The sequence below is a fragment of the Sycon ciliatum genome, chromosome 4, assembly GCF_964019385.1.
Source record: "Sycon ciliatum chromosome 4, ocSycCili1.1, whole genome shotgun sequence".
Lineage (NCBI taxonomy): Eukaryota > Metazoa > Porifera > Calcarea > Leucosolenida > Sycettidae > Sycon > Sycon ciliatum.
The window spans coordinates 2,544,409-2,560,040 of record NC_088646.1 but is presented as its reverse complement, the minus strand read 5'-3'; positions in this window follow the sequence as shown (position 1 = coordinate 2,560,040).

Genomic DNA, 15,632 nt, shown 5'->3' with positions numbered 1-15,632 from the left:
TGAATGCAATGACATTGTAGCGTGTTGAAGCCACTTCGGTATGACGTGATGCCTAATTTCCTGGTTGTACCAAAATTGCGAGTATGCAAGTGATCGTCAAGCCTGCCCCTGTACAGTAGCCGTCTTGCCTTGTTACGCCTGGTTCTGACTCTGCGTTCTCGTATACTCCATGCAATGTTACAAGGAATACTGCTCCCTTCTCAAGCAATTCATTGGCAACAAAACGCTCGGCTATGCCCTGTAACTTTGCTGTGCGGTTTGTGCTTTGTCAATGTTGTGTACCAGTTCATGATCTGTGCTTGCTGGTCTGTTTGTTTTCTCTCGCACAATTGAGGCGCTGTAGCACAGTGTACAGTGTCGATCATCCTGCCCAGGCTCTGATTTCACGTACCACAGTACGGTTTCTCTTGTTGCTCACTGTAATGTGCATGATACAAGCTCCTTGGTACTCCATCATCACCTGGTGCTGTTGCTGCCATTGTTGGACGCTGCTGATATCCTTCTCGCAATGCCCGAACGTTGTTCCAACAAATGCACAACTCGCTCTTAGTTGTCACATTCGGTTTGGTCTCGTTCCAGTCTTTCGAATTGAGTGAGTGCGTAAACTTGTATGAAGTGGTGAAGCAAAAGCCGTGCGCCGGCAAACATTCAATGTCCGGGTGTAATGACGCACCAAGGTCCCGGGACTTGTGTCCAATTCCTGAGTGATTTTTGTGTGCCTAGCCTCTAGGTATCATACCATATTTGTTTGGTTCAACCGTTTTGGATGCCCACTGCAATACCATTCACTGTATTATGTCACATTTATGTGTGTATGTTATCCAAGAAATCTCCCATATTTTTGGGTGGACAAACCTCGCCATAAGTCAGTAACCTGGCATTTTGCACTAACAGAACTCCTAGGATATCAGCGCCGTCTCAGTACCTGGGGACAGTTGTAAAGAAAAAGAAAAAATATCCTTGGCCCACAATGCCCCACTAAATAATCCGAAGGGTGTCGCGAAGACGACAATTTCCTTACCTTTCTTTCGTGGACGAAAAAAGACACTTCGCTTCGTCCGTTGCGCATGAAACGAAACATGAGGGTAGTGTTTATCAATTAGAATAGGTATCATGCACGAAGGAATGGCGAAAAGGTACTATGCTCGAGCGCTGGTCGTCGTCTTGTTTGTCAATTTTGAGTCCCATTGAGAATTTTCTTCTCCAGACCTCTCAAATTTCCCGCGGTTGCAAATAAAAGTGCAACTTCTAGATAGTCCGGGAGCTGAAATCTGTAGGATGCTTTTTATTTTCGGGGTATGCCACTTCAGAGGGAGGACTTGAAACTTCGCACAGAGGTAGGTAAGGGTCTCTAGAGGACGATTTGAGAACTTGGCCGTCCCGAAGCTGTGCACCAATGCCGGTGCAAGGAGGTTTGTTCGCTCGTCGAACACTATTTCGTTGCCGTGATTTCACAGTTTTTGCGCCATTCAGCGCTTGAAAAATGGGGAAATCAGCGGGTTTCGCTGACGTAACCAGACATTTTCATGCGAATGACTCAATTTTGCTAGATTTTCAAGAGAAACACAAAGAAACACGAAGCGAAACGCAAAGTCACACCGTCGATGAAGCATTTTTCATTCTGTTTGTATAATTGTGTCGTTCTGAGTTCTGAAGTAACATACAGTAGCTGGTTCGTCGTCGGAGGACATGACTGGTGTTCCTGAGATTGTCGTGCGTAACGGCTAAATGACTTGCCACTTGACCCTGATGTCGACAGGCAGGTCTCTTAGGAACTGTCCGTCTCCATCGAGGTGACTCTGGATTGTTTTTACCAATAGTGTTTTGTAGATTGATCCTCACTACAAACAAGAGTACTCCTGCTACAAACGATTTCATGCTAGTCAATGAGCGGACTGACAACGTGTGTCAAAGGTGGTAAGGTACACACCATGGCAGCTGCCTTGAACGGAATCTTTGATTATACCAGTGAACGTAGAAATGCATGACTTATCTTGAATAACGTCTCTTTGAATCATTGTTTTGTTGAAGTTTCGGATGCTGCACAATGACATGCGCGTACGTGGAAGCATTCACATTGTAGAAGATCATGGGATGATTATTTCCCTACTTCATTCAGTCCTTTGTGTGGTAAATTGAGTAGTAGTAGACGTAGTATATTAATTTTAGGAATTTCCGCAAACGCAATCAGTAAATGTGGCGGTAACATGTAGAATATAATCATTTTAAAACTACAGCTACGGTGCATCATATTTATGTGAACAAAGGCTGAATGCAGATATGTAAACAGTGTCTTGGACGCGATATGCATCGGCACCGCCATCGGCACCACCGCATACATCCAGGCAAGACGATGTAGCGCAATATCTGTGTTGAACGGTTTTTGATCCCTTCATCATGGAGAATAGTATCCATTCTTCATCCGGTTTGCGATCCTCTGCTCTGTGCTGCCAACGACGTCCACTTGTTGCTCACATGTGTAGTGCTGCTGAGCGGGTTGCCACATTCGGACATGCATCGGCGAGTACCGTAAAAGCCCGTAATAAGGCCCTGGGCGGAAGCGTTAGTGACGGTCCAGAACATGGGCGCTAATGATTGGGTTGTCACATTCGGACATGCACCAGCAAGTATAGTGTAGGGTTGGGGTGACCCGTTGCACTAGAAGCATCCAGTGCTGTAACCTTTGCGATGTTTGCAGCTATGCCGAGCAGTTATCTCCTGGGTTCCGACTGCTGCTCCGTGGAGATGATAGTAGGGCACTAGACAGCGGCTTTGTAAATTGCCATTCTGGAATGCTACCTCAGAGCAGCCGATGATGGTGACGTTCTTGCACAGCATGTTGTTGGTACCACAATCACAGCAAGTTCACTGGTGATGATTAACTTCTGGCCGCGTGTTGCATGTTTCTGAGATTCGTAGATAATGACGCGCGTGCATGAGTGTGTGTGTTTATATGTATGTATGCGTGTGAGCATCTGCATGTGCGCATCCACGTGTGTGTGTGCGCGCGCGCGTGTGTCGTGCACATGTACACGTGTATGAGCGTGTGTGTGTGTGAGCATTTGCATGTGCACGCGCGCGTGTGTCGTGCACATGTACATGTGTATGCGTGTATGTGTGTGTGAGCATTTGCATGTGCGCATCTACCTGTGTGTATGTGCGTGCAAGCGCGCACTCGTGTGTGTGCGTGCACATGTACACGTGTATGCGTGTGTGTGTGTGTGAGCATTGGCATGTGCGCATCCACCTGTGTGTATGTGCGCACGCGTGTGTGTTGAATGCGTGCATGTTCGCACACATGTATGTGTGTGTGTGTGCGAACAGAGAGTCACATGTGTGTGTGTGCGTGTGTGTGCACTCATGCACACTCGCACACATGTGAGTACACGCTTGCGCGCGTGTGTGGGCGTGCGCGCGTGTACACAAGCTCGCACACATGCATGTGCGCGCATCCACCTGTGTGTGCGCGCGCGCGTGTGTGTCGTGCACGTGTACATGTGTATGTGTGTGTGAGCATTTGCATGTGCGCATCCACCTGTGTGTATGTGCGTGCAAGCGCGCACGCGTGTGTGTGCGTGCACATGTACACGTGTATGCGTGTGTGTGTGTGTGAGCATTGGCATGTGCGCATCCACCTGTGTGTATGTGCGCACGCGTGTGTGATGAATGCGCGCATGTTCGCACACATGTATGTGTGTGTGTGTGTGTGCGAACAGAGAGTCACATGTGTGTGCGTGTGTGTGCACTCATGCACACTCGCACACATGTGAGTACACGCTTGCAAGCGTGTGTGGGCGTGCGCGCGTGTACACAAGCTCGCACACATGCACGTGCGCGCATGTATGTTCTATCTTGTTATGTTGCCTATCCCATGCTCTCCTTTGGTGCTGCCACGTAGACGTCTGTCGTAGTTCCTGTCAGAAGTGCATGTGGAACTGGCAGTGATTGTCATTCTACCTTTGTTTCAAACAACGTCTCGTTTTCGAGTTACATGATCTCTCACAGGATCCACAAAGTATTTTGTGCAAAAGTAGCTAGGCTCACCTGAACCAGTGAAGAACGAGTACCGGAACAAACAAGCTGGCAAACTGCAACGGAGTTGACACCACCAGCAGATAAATAGGCCAGGCAGAGTACCGACATGGGTGATGATGATCTTGCACGTCCGGTGACTGGTCACTGGTGCATACGGCTGTGGCACTGGCAGTCAGGACTCAGGGACGCGGAGGCCGACTTGTCAGCAAGCAACATCTCGCCTACTCTGCCGGAATCTTCGCTCGACTCGACCTCAGTCAGACCTGGAAATATACTTTTGAAACTTTGCTTGCACGCGTTGCAGAATTGCCGGAGTAGGCGCGAGTATTATTGTGCACTATTGCTGGTACACACTCTATGTTGCGCTTTTGTCCAGAAGCGCCATGCTTCGTGACTAGTGGACCTGACGATGGCAATACTATTCTCACTTTCAAAGTCAAAATCGTAATGAAAATGTATGTCACGCTTTGAGAAAGTAAGCTTGCAGCGTCGTCATCTTCTGGACAGGCGCATAGTCACTGATTTGGAATTTTGAGCGTGCGCACCTACTTCTCAAACCGAGAAGTCGGCTGAGAACGAAAAACATTTGCGCCTAAATGCTTGACAATTGTGAATTTGATCGTCGAACAAAATGCGTCCTCGCGATGTCCGTGCACAGCTTTGGGATGGCCAAGAACTCGAAAGCCCTTCTCTGATAGACCCATAACCCATTGCTGAAGAGATCTTGTACTCCATCTCGCCCGACCTGGAGCGCCACTTTTTTGAAGGTCGGCTCCCTGACTAAGACGACTTTTTTGAATTTGGCGCACGGACTGCAATAGCCGATCTCTTCCCGCCGCGGGCATAATACTAAATAGGGCTTGAAAGTGCGACGTCACTCCATAGCAATGGCATAGCAACAATTTGAAAAATTCGAAAACTGGATCCACCTGGATCCAGTTTTTGTATGGATCCAAGCACGTCATTCAAGCGGTCTCACTCACAGCAAGGTGATGTTGCCAGTGAAACTGACTGATTTGGCTATAGTGGGGGCGGGGTGACAACTGCCTTGATCTTTGAACTGGTGGCGAAGTAAAAGTTGCACCTGCATACGACATGAGTGGGTTGCTATGCACCCACATACTGAGGCAATAGCAAAGTCACACCTTAGTGGATCCAAAATAGAAATCTGATGTCAATTTACTACTCCCAGGCCGTTTTTGACGTCATCACTTTCAAGCCCTAGCCCTATCAGGCCATCAGGACCGTTTGACGTCATTTCGGGAGTTTCAGGACCGTTTGACGTCATTTCGGGAATGTTCGGACCGTTTGACGTCATTTCGGGAATAATTTTTCGACCTTTCGACCTTTCGACCTTTGACCTTCCCTAATATGTTGCTTCGCGATGTAAGAAATCAAATCAAGCACGCTCTGTCTGTCATGATGGCTGAATCTTGCCCTTGCCTGCAGCCCTCGGCCCTCGGGCCTACGGCCCTTGGGCTGCAGGCTCGGGCAAGATTCAGCCATCATGACCTCCTGAGCGTGCTTGATTACATACCGTACTGGCAATATATGTTGCCGCAGTGAGGCCATGAAGCGTTACATTGGCACATGTTTGCCGCACGCAGGGCGTTACATGCAAAGTCGCACAGGAGCCGTTACACAGGTTTCTATATTGCCGCAGTCCTTTTTTTGCTATTGCGGCATCACTTTTTTGCTATTAATATTGCGGCATCATTTTTTTGCTTTTGCCACATCATTTTTTCTTAACATCCACATTGAAGGCACAGAAATTCAGTTGCTATCCAACTGTTACAAACCCGACGGCAAAGGGCGACAACGATATCAATAGAAGACTGTATATTTTAACTATCAGAGTGATCTGTTCACAAAAAGATCATCAAAAGGAAAGTGACATAGGGGAAGAGCGCTTCCTCCAAAAACTACTGTCACTCACACAGTTAAAGGGGAAGTATACCCTAACATCAAATTTTCACCAGTTGTAGTCTTCGGGGTGCTGAGTCGAATGGTCTTGGTCCGAGGAAGCTGAGACGCTCCCTTCCTACTTGAATCCCAATCGAACTCGCGCACTTCCACCGAAACTGGGTGACTGCGCCCTACTAGATGGGGATTTGTATGCAAAATGTCACTAAAAGCGCCATTTCGTTCTTATAAAAGCACGGATGACCGCGATTGGCCCATATGTTGTAGTCTTTTGGACGCTGAGTCGACTGGTTTTGGTCCGAAAAGGCTGCGATGCAGCGTTCCTCCTTTATTCCCAATCGAACATGGTTGAAGAAGCGGTCACGTGCTCGTGCGTACACCAGTCGCCTGGTCACCGTGCCTGCAGGGTACAACTTACTAGCCTGTTTGACCTTTTTTGGGTGCAGTCCTGTCACTCGAGTTGAACTCGAGTTGAACCTTGGTGTGAAAGTTGTCGCCTGCTGGCGCGGTGACCAGGTGATTTGGGCACCCAGGAGCACGTGACCGCTTCTTCAACCATGTTCGATTGGGAATAAAGGAGGAACGCTGCATCGCAGCCTTTTCGGACCAAAACCAGTCGACTCAGCGTCCAAAAGACTACAACATATGGGCCAATCGCGGTCATCCGTGCTTTTATAAGAACGAAATGGCGCTTTTAGTGACATTTTGCATACAAATCCCCATCTAGTAGGGCGCAGTCACCCAGTTTCGGTGGAAGTGCGCGAGTTCGATTGGGATTCAAGTAGGAAGGGAGCGTCGCAGCTTCCTCGGACCAAGGACCATTCGACTCAGCACCCCGAAGACTACAACTGGTGAAAATTTGATTTTAGGGTATACTTCCCCTTTAATGAGTGGACAACATATTACAAAGTCACCATGGCTATCATCAAGAATACATAACCCCCCAGTAGGCTTTTCCACATTATGTTTTGCATAATTTTTGCATCTTGGGGGTAAAAATGAATCCTCGTTGTAAAATGCATCTTTCGTGATTTTTGCCAGATTTTCTTCAAAAACAACAACGTTTGCGTGATTTTTGCCAGAATTTCTTCAAAAATAACAAATTTGGCGTGATTTTGCCAGATTTTCTTCAAAAAGAACAAGTTTTGCAAGTGTTAGCTAAACTTTAGCCTACACTACAGGCATTTTCTTCTGCTGGCAAGACGACCTTGCCCCCGCACCTGACGTAACCTGACTCTTGTCAGTCTCGAAATATGCCCGGCATGGCAGGCGGCAGTGCATGATGATGTGCATGCATGCACGGGTACATGTCCTGTAGCCAACATGACATGCTTCGAATCAGGGAGTCGTAAAATACCGGTATTTTACGACTCCCTGCTTCGAATGAATTTGGCAGCCATCTTGTTGCCATGGCAACGGGTGAATAATTTTCGCACATTGGGTGATTTTTTGAATTTTTTTAGATTTTTTTTCAATCTATCCATTTTTGAGAATAACATCATTCCCCCAAGAAAACGAGTTTTACATCCACATCTTTCCAATATTTTTTCGAATAATGTGGAAAAGCCTACCCCCCAGGGGTTATGTACTCTTGCTATCATTAGTCATCACTGCTGCTGGAGTCGTCATCGCTGCTCGAGCCATCACTGCTGCTGGAGACTTTTCACCACGCGGTACACGTGCTTTCACAGTTTTCAGCCTTTTTTTGGAGTGCAAACTGCAATCAAAAGATCGCCGCACCCCGCCGGACGCGCGTTACGAACTCAACGAAAATTTGTCGCACTAGCCTGGTCGCGCGTTACGCCGCACCCCCCCCCCCCCCCCCCCCCCTGCGTTACGCGTTACGCGGCAACATATATTGCCAGTACGGTACATAATAATAATAATAACAAGAGTAGATCTACGAGTCGTACATAAACCTTTTATGTACTCTTGATAATAATAAGTATGTAATCAAGCACGCTCAGGAGGTCATGATGGCTGAATCTTGCCCGAGCCTGCAGCCCAAGGGCCGTAGGCCCGAGGGCTGAGGCAAGGGCAAGATTCAGCCATCATGACAGACAGAGCGTGCTTGATTTGATTTCTTACAGCGCGAAGGAACATATTAGGGAAGGTCAAAGGTGGAAAGGTCGAAAGGTCGAAAAATTATTCCCGAAATGACGTCAAACGGTCCGAACATTCCCGAAATGACGTCAAACGGTCCTGATGGCCTGATTATGCCCGCGGCGGGAAGATCGCCTATTGGCCATGGCCCCGGCAACGATCACGTGTCATGTAAGAATAGGCGATCTTCCCGCCGCGCCGCGGGCATAATCATCAGGCCATCAGGACCGTTTGACGTCATTTCGGGAGTATCAGGACCGTTTGACGTCATTTCGGAAATGTTCGGACCATTTGACGTCATTTCGAGAATAAATTTTCGACCTTCGACTTTCCACCTTTGACCTTCCCTAATAATATGTTGCTTCGCGCGGTAAGAAATCAAATCAAGCACGCTCTGTCTGTCATGATGGCTGAATCTTGCCCTTGCCTGCAGCCCTCGGGCCTACGGCCTTTGGGTTGCAGGCTCGGGCAAGATTCAGCCATCATGACCTCCTGAGCGCGATGAGCGTGCTTGATTACATACGTATAGTGAGCACTTCACAGTGTGCTTATAATAATAATTATTATAAGTTATAATCAGGAGTAGCACAATACTCCCTGCTTATAATGGAGACTGAGCACTTCATTTTTTGAATGCCGCCCCAATTATTGGAGACGTGCTATTATTGGAGACTGTGCTTATATTAGAGATAATACGGTACCTGTTTATGATTGACCTTATAGCTTACTTTTAGTGAGTATCGCCGACCGAAAATGATAGCACAGAAGTGCTAGTCAGAAAGGCAGCCAGTCGTCTGTGAACATATCGAGTTTTACGTACATGCCGGCATCAGCAAAATTACTTCGACAGTGACATGCTGACGATATGGAGTGGGGAGGAGCAGCTGCTGCTTTGATGACTGTATGGAAGCCCTGTCGAGTAATAGCGCTAGCGTGTCAAGCTCGTATACTTATAGTTCAATTACAGTAGACTAGTTCCAGTTCTTCCTAGCCCTTATAATTAATATAATGCGAATGAATGATGAGTGAATGAATACGATCATGAATGAATGAGTAACAGTTAGCAGCCCGATCATTATGTTGGTCTCAGCTGTGTACCTTCACCGGCGCTGCTGTGGTACAAGACTGTGGCTACAGTTATCAGTGTGCATCTTTCTGTTCGTCATCTGGCTGCCCACGGCGGTAATTTATTTCCGTCCACTCCAACGCCGCGTCCCACTGCTTGGTGGCTTCGGATTCTATTCTGCCAACCAGAGTCAGGGTGTAGGTGCCGCCGGTGGTCTCCGCATGCTGCAGTCCGCTAATGGTGCGAGTTGGGACTGTCCAATGAAGCAGCTACCTCTGGGATTGAAAGCACCGTGCTCATCAATGGCTATATCTCCTGCCACGTTCCTCTATATAGTGATGGGCGATGGTTTCCCAAAGGAGTCGTGGATGAACCGGTCGGAATGGGAGAATGTATCATTGTTGTATACATCTTGGAAGGTTGATGTCACCGCTAAGTTACAACCCAGATTAGGAGAGACTTTCCGAAGCACGTTTTATCCCAATTCCACGTGGACAACAGGCCGTAACCACCAACTGCAAGAGGCTTACCAATGGGAAATGGATCAAGGATGGAAGTTTGAGTTCTTTATCTTCTTTGATGAAGATGTGTTTCTAAGCTATCGCCAGAAGGACGATCCACATATGGTCATTGTTGAGGACAATGATGATTATCCAATGCACCTGTTCAATCAGCTGTTAATCCGAGATCGACCAATGCGGGCAGGGATTGTATTCAATAATGACCCTGGCAATCAGGACCCATTCAATTGGACACTGCGCAATTTCCCGTGTGTTCGCCGATGCCAAATCGACAACCTTGTATTTGCCGTCCATCGCACCAGTGTGGAATTCCTGCTGCCGTACAGTGCGAAGTTTGATAATGCTACCTGGTGGGCATCAGCCGGAATTTCAAATCTACTTGCATCATCTCTTGTGCCTGACCTTTGCAACCAGTATCGAGAAGTGCTGGTTGAGGTGGGCCCGCGACAGCAACACCGAAACTACCCGCGCGATATGAAAGTATTTTATAATACATATTCGTTTACGGCAGCCTGCCTCAACGCCAGCAACTACGCTGACCACCGCACCGCTGACCCGAAGGTTGTCTGGGAAAGGACTATGCTGGGCACCGGTGTAGCTGTTCCTGAAATTCGTGAAAAACAATGCGTCCGGCATCCTGCTGGTGTAGACTTTGCAAGACTTCTCGTTGGAAACTTGACCAACTGGCCAGTTGTGTGCGTGTAGTGCGCCTTGTGTACTACCACCGTCTCGATGAAATTGCACTGACTGCCATGCCTAGCCAGGTTCATGAGTACAGCCAGCTCGCAAGAAGTCATACAATGTTATCCCCAGGACTCCAGCACGATCTAGAGCGAGAACACTGTGCATGTAGTTGCAACAGTATGCGCCTCAGCTTTGCTGTTGTGTTTCATGGCTTTGAGACCCTTTTCCATGCTGGCTTATAAAGCTTCCAATACAGTCAGTATCGCCTATAGCGTTGGTGTTTGAATCTGAGCATTTTATCGCTATAAGCGATATATTACTATGACCGATCAGGGGCGGATACAGGGGGGGTTCAGGGGGTTCGGACGAACCCCCTAAAATAATTTCGACCATGGGTCCAGTCGATTCTTTTGTGATATCCACGTGCGCAACCAGCGAAGTGTAGCGTACATGCAGCGTAGGCAGTAGACTTCACTGGCATGCATCCTGCATGCAGTAGTCACGTACAGGCAGTGCAGGTAGTAGTACTAGTAGTGGTCGGGACTGTTGTACGCGTACCGTTCGAATCGAAGGGTCTGTACGCGTATCATGTGACTTGAAACGATCGACAGTTCAACTTCAAGTGGTGGAGCAAAAGGTGGAAAAACTGCCACTTGTCCTCCTTCCTTGTCGTTTTGTTTTATTTCGCGCTGGCTGGACTGTAGGTTTCCTCCGTCGCAGTACGAAGATCATGTTTGTGTTTGTCGTGTAGTTTGCATGTCGCGGTGGAGGAAAAGGTGTAGAAACTGCCACTTGTCCTCCTTACCTTCCTTGTCGTTTTGTGTTATTTCGCCCTGGCTGGACTGTAGGTTTCCGCCGTCGCAGTACGAAGATAATATTATAATTATTTTGTGTTTGTCGTGTAGTTTGCCATGTCGCGGTGGAGGAAAAGGTGGAGAAACTGCCACTTGTCCTCCTTACCTTCCTTGTCGTTTTGTTTTATTTCGCGCTGGCTGGACTGTAGGTTTCCTCCGTCGCAGTACGAAGATAATGTTTGTGTTTGTCGTGTGGTTTGCCATGTCGCGACGTCTGCCAAAGAGGCGAGCGGCCGATCAGTTGCCATTGAGCTTGGCTTCGTTCCGCCGTGTACGACGCGAATGTGACGACACGCAGTCCCAGCCGGAGGACAGTCAGAGAACTTCGCCTTCCGTCAGTTCGGGAAAATGCTGCAGTCACGGCCTTAGTTTCTGCCTGTGCTGCAGCTTTGTACTTTGTAAGGCTCTAAACGCATTTTTACCCTTGTCTTATTGGCCAAGTAATGCAAGGGCTACCGTGACAATAAAGGTTTGCAACTCCCAGTGTACTGAGTAGTGAACGAACCGAAAACAGTTTGAAGCAGGGAGTAGTAAAATACATTATTTTACTACTCCCTGGTTTGAAGCGAATTTAATTCTGTGCACTCGAAAAATTTGAACCCCCCCTGAAAAATTCCTGGATCCGCCCTGCCGATACTGCATGCAATATACGACTCAGCGCGCGTGCACATACGCACTACACACATGTACAATGTCATGTAGCTGGCTGTAGCTCCTGACACAGAAAATCAGCATTTCCTCATGATGGAGGCATATTTGGCAACTTGTACGAGCAAAACTCACCAAACAACACTCACTGGACAAGTTCTTCACGAAGAAGTAACACCCTGTTCTCCTCTAACATCGCTTGATTTTACATCTATCACTATAACCGATGCAAAAATATTGTTTTAGTAGTCTAGATACAGTGCAACGAGTGTTAGTTTCCAAGATCTTTACAAGACTGGCGAACACTAAATGTCATGAAGAAAGTGAAGAGAAAGGAGGTTTATATAGGAAAGAGATTGTGATAGAAGACTGTGCAATGAAGTTTGTTGTTTTGTTAGATATCTGACGTGTGCTGTTTGGAAAAGTGTTTGGATGCAAACAGAACTTACAAGAGATGAGTAAAGACTACTTTTCTACAATAGCGTTGTAGGCGAGGAGTGCGTAACATCAAAAGATGTCGTAATGTGTATTGGAACTATGCTAGCCAAACATTACGTAATTATTATGGTAGCGAAGTACGTGTAGTAGGTATTACAATGTGTGCGAGAGTATGGTGAATCAGTGTTTGTGATGATGAGGAAAATATGACGTGTACATGCAAACAAATGATGATGTCATGATGCGAGAACGTCAGAGACGCTACAGAGCTCCCCTCCTAGTGAATGAGTAATGAGGATAACTAGCGCGATAAAGTGAGAGCAAGCAAATGGGATAAGCGAGAGAGTGTCAGAAATAGGCGGGAAATCTGACTTGACGACCAGCTCGTGTTTTGGCGTGGCGGAGGCACGTCGAATGCGAGCGATGGCGTCGGCTTGGTCGGATGGCAATGGTCGACAGACTGGTTGTCATGGAATGCGGGTTTGAGTCGGTCGATGGATACTGTGTCGGAGCGGCCGTTGAGGTCGAGGCGGAAGTACTTATCATGACGTTCCAGGACTCGGTGTGGACCAGTGTAAGGACGTTGGAGGGGCGTTCGTGTTGCATCTGTGCGAATGAAGACATGAGAGCATGTCGAGAGGTCAGCTGGAATGAACGGATGCTGGGTGGGTGGCTTGCGGGGTTGTGTAGGGCGGAGCTCGGACATGGCTTGTTTGAGGCGGCTGACATAGGACGTCGGATCCGGAAATGGCTCAGGCTCGTCAGTGAGGAAATCACTTGGCAGGCGGAGGTGGCAACCGTAGACCATTTCTGCAACTGAGCAGTTGAGGTCAGCCTTCAGGGAGGAGCGAATGCCGAGCAGGACTAGTGGCAGATGTTCCGTCCAGCGCTGTGGATTGTCGGAAGCTCGGAGTGCAGCTTTCAGTTGTCTGTGAAAGCGCTCTACCATGCCGTTGGCAGCCGGGTGGTAAGCCGTTGTGCGAATGCGAGATGTGCCAAGTAGTGACATGAGCGATGACCACAGGGATGACTCAAATTGGGCACCTCGGTCGGTTGTGAGCACAGTGGGAACACCAAATCGGGCGACCCAGGTGGCAACAAACTGGCGAGCGACGGTTTCGGCTGTAATGTCTGGAATAGGTACTGCTTCGGGCCAGCGAGTAAAGCGATCTACCATTGTCAAGAGGTAGCGAGACTCACTAGAAGATGGAAGCGGGCCTACGATGTCGACATGGACATGGGAGAAACGGGCATCAGGTTGCTTGAATGCACTTACGGGAGATGTGGTGTGGCGCTGAACTTTAGACTGCTGACAAGCGTGGCAGGTACGACACCACTCACTAATATCCTTGTTCATTGCGGGCCAGACGTAGCGAGCTGTAATCAGGTGCCTGGTAGCGCGGGTACCAGGGTGGGAGAGGCCGTGAAGCGAATTGAAAACAGCACGGCGCAGCTTGGCAGGTACATACGGGCGGGCAGACGCAGTAGAGGTGTCACAGATGAGCGAGTGATCAGTCATGGGCAGAGCTATAGATTGCCAGCATAGCGAAGTGGATGGATCCTTACCAGGACTGGGCAAGTCTGGATCATCTTGTTGAGCGGCGGCAAAGGAAGCTGTGTCAATGGCAGTGATGGCAGAGACGGGCTCATCGGGTAGGTGGCATCGTGACAGTGCATCAGCGGCAGCATTCTGAGAACCCTTGACATGACGAATATCTGTCGTGAACTCAGCAATGTACGACAAATGGCGCTGTTGACGCGGGCTGTGGGTCTGTGAACGGCTGTGGATGGCATGTGTCAGAGGCTTGTGATCGGTGCACACATGGAAGACACGCCCTTCCAGGAAGTGTCGGAAATGCTTAATGGCTAGGTAAATAGCGAGGAGCTCTCGACAGAAGGTGCTGTAGCGTGTCTCAGCAGGCTTTAACTTGCGTGAAAAGAAGGCAACAGGATAACACTCACCATCTAGCTCTTGTTGGAGGACGGCACCAACAGCAATGTCTGAAGCGTCGACCATCAAGCTGTAGGCGGCATCCGGGCGAGGATGGTGAAGTGTGATGGCCTCAGTGAACGCAGCTTTGACATCATTGAAAGCAGCGATGGCCGAGTCGGACCAGACGAGCGCGCCTTTGGTGCGGTGGCGTTTCTCAAGCATAGCGTGCAGAGGTGCGAGCTTAGCAGCAAGATGTGGCTGAAATCGGTGATAGAACGTGACGAAGCCGATGAACTCACGGAGCTTACGAACACTAGCTGGCTGTGGGAATTCACGAATGGCGGTCATGCGAGCGTCGAGAGGTCGGATACCTGAGGCAGTCACGTGATGTCCCAGGAAGTCAAGCTCATCCTGGCCGAACTGCGACTTCCGGACGTTGATCAAGATGCCATGTGAAGCAAGGCGGGAGAATATGCAGCGAAGGTGGGCCATATGTTCAGCGGGTGAGGCGCTAGCAATGAGCAAGTCATCCAGATATGCAAAGCAGAAGGGAAGGTCTGAAACTACCTGGTCAATGAAGCGTTGGAATGTCTGGGCTGCGTTGCGAAGGCCAAAGGGCATGCGGACAAACTCAAACAGTCCAAAGGGGGTGGTGATGGCAGTTTTCGGGATGTCGTCAGGGTGCACAGGAATGTGGTGGTATGCACGGACGAGGTCAATCTTAGAGAATATGATCTTGTCATGCAGGTGGGACGTAAAGTCTTGAATATGCGGGATGGGATAGCGGTCGGGGATCGTGCAGTCATTCAAGGCTCGGTAATCACCACAGGGTCGCCAGTCACCGGATTTCTTTGGCACCATATGCAGAGGGGATGACCATGCACTAGAGGAGGGACGAATAATGCCTAAATCTAACATGTGTTGGAACTCACACTTAGCGACAGCAAGGCGGTCGGGTGCCAGACGGCGAGGCTTAGCGTGGACGGGGTGGCCATCTGTGACTATGCGGTGTGTCACATTGTGCTTGACAGGCGAGTCACCAGTGGTCGGTCGGACAAGGTCAGGAAACTCACTCAGCAGGGCAGAATACTCACTAGGGCTATCAGTGTCCAGCAGGTTGGTAGCGGAGGTGCTGACATCCGAGGCGGATCCGACAACGGCAAGTTGAGTAGTGGAGTCCCGGAGACATCTGGCGGCCAGGTCGACAGTGAGTTGGAAGTGGCCAAGGAAATCCGCACCCAGGATCGGATAGCTGACGTCAGCAACGACGAAGACCCATTTGAAAGTGCGTCGGAGACCTAAGTCTAAATCTAGCAGCTGCTGACCGTACGTGGCGATGCTGCTCTGATTCGCTGCACGGAGGCGAGGGCTATTGCGATGAACACGACGAGACAGAGTTACGAATGACGGAGGAAGAACACTGACGG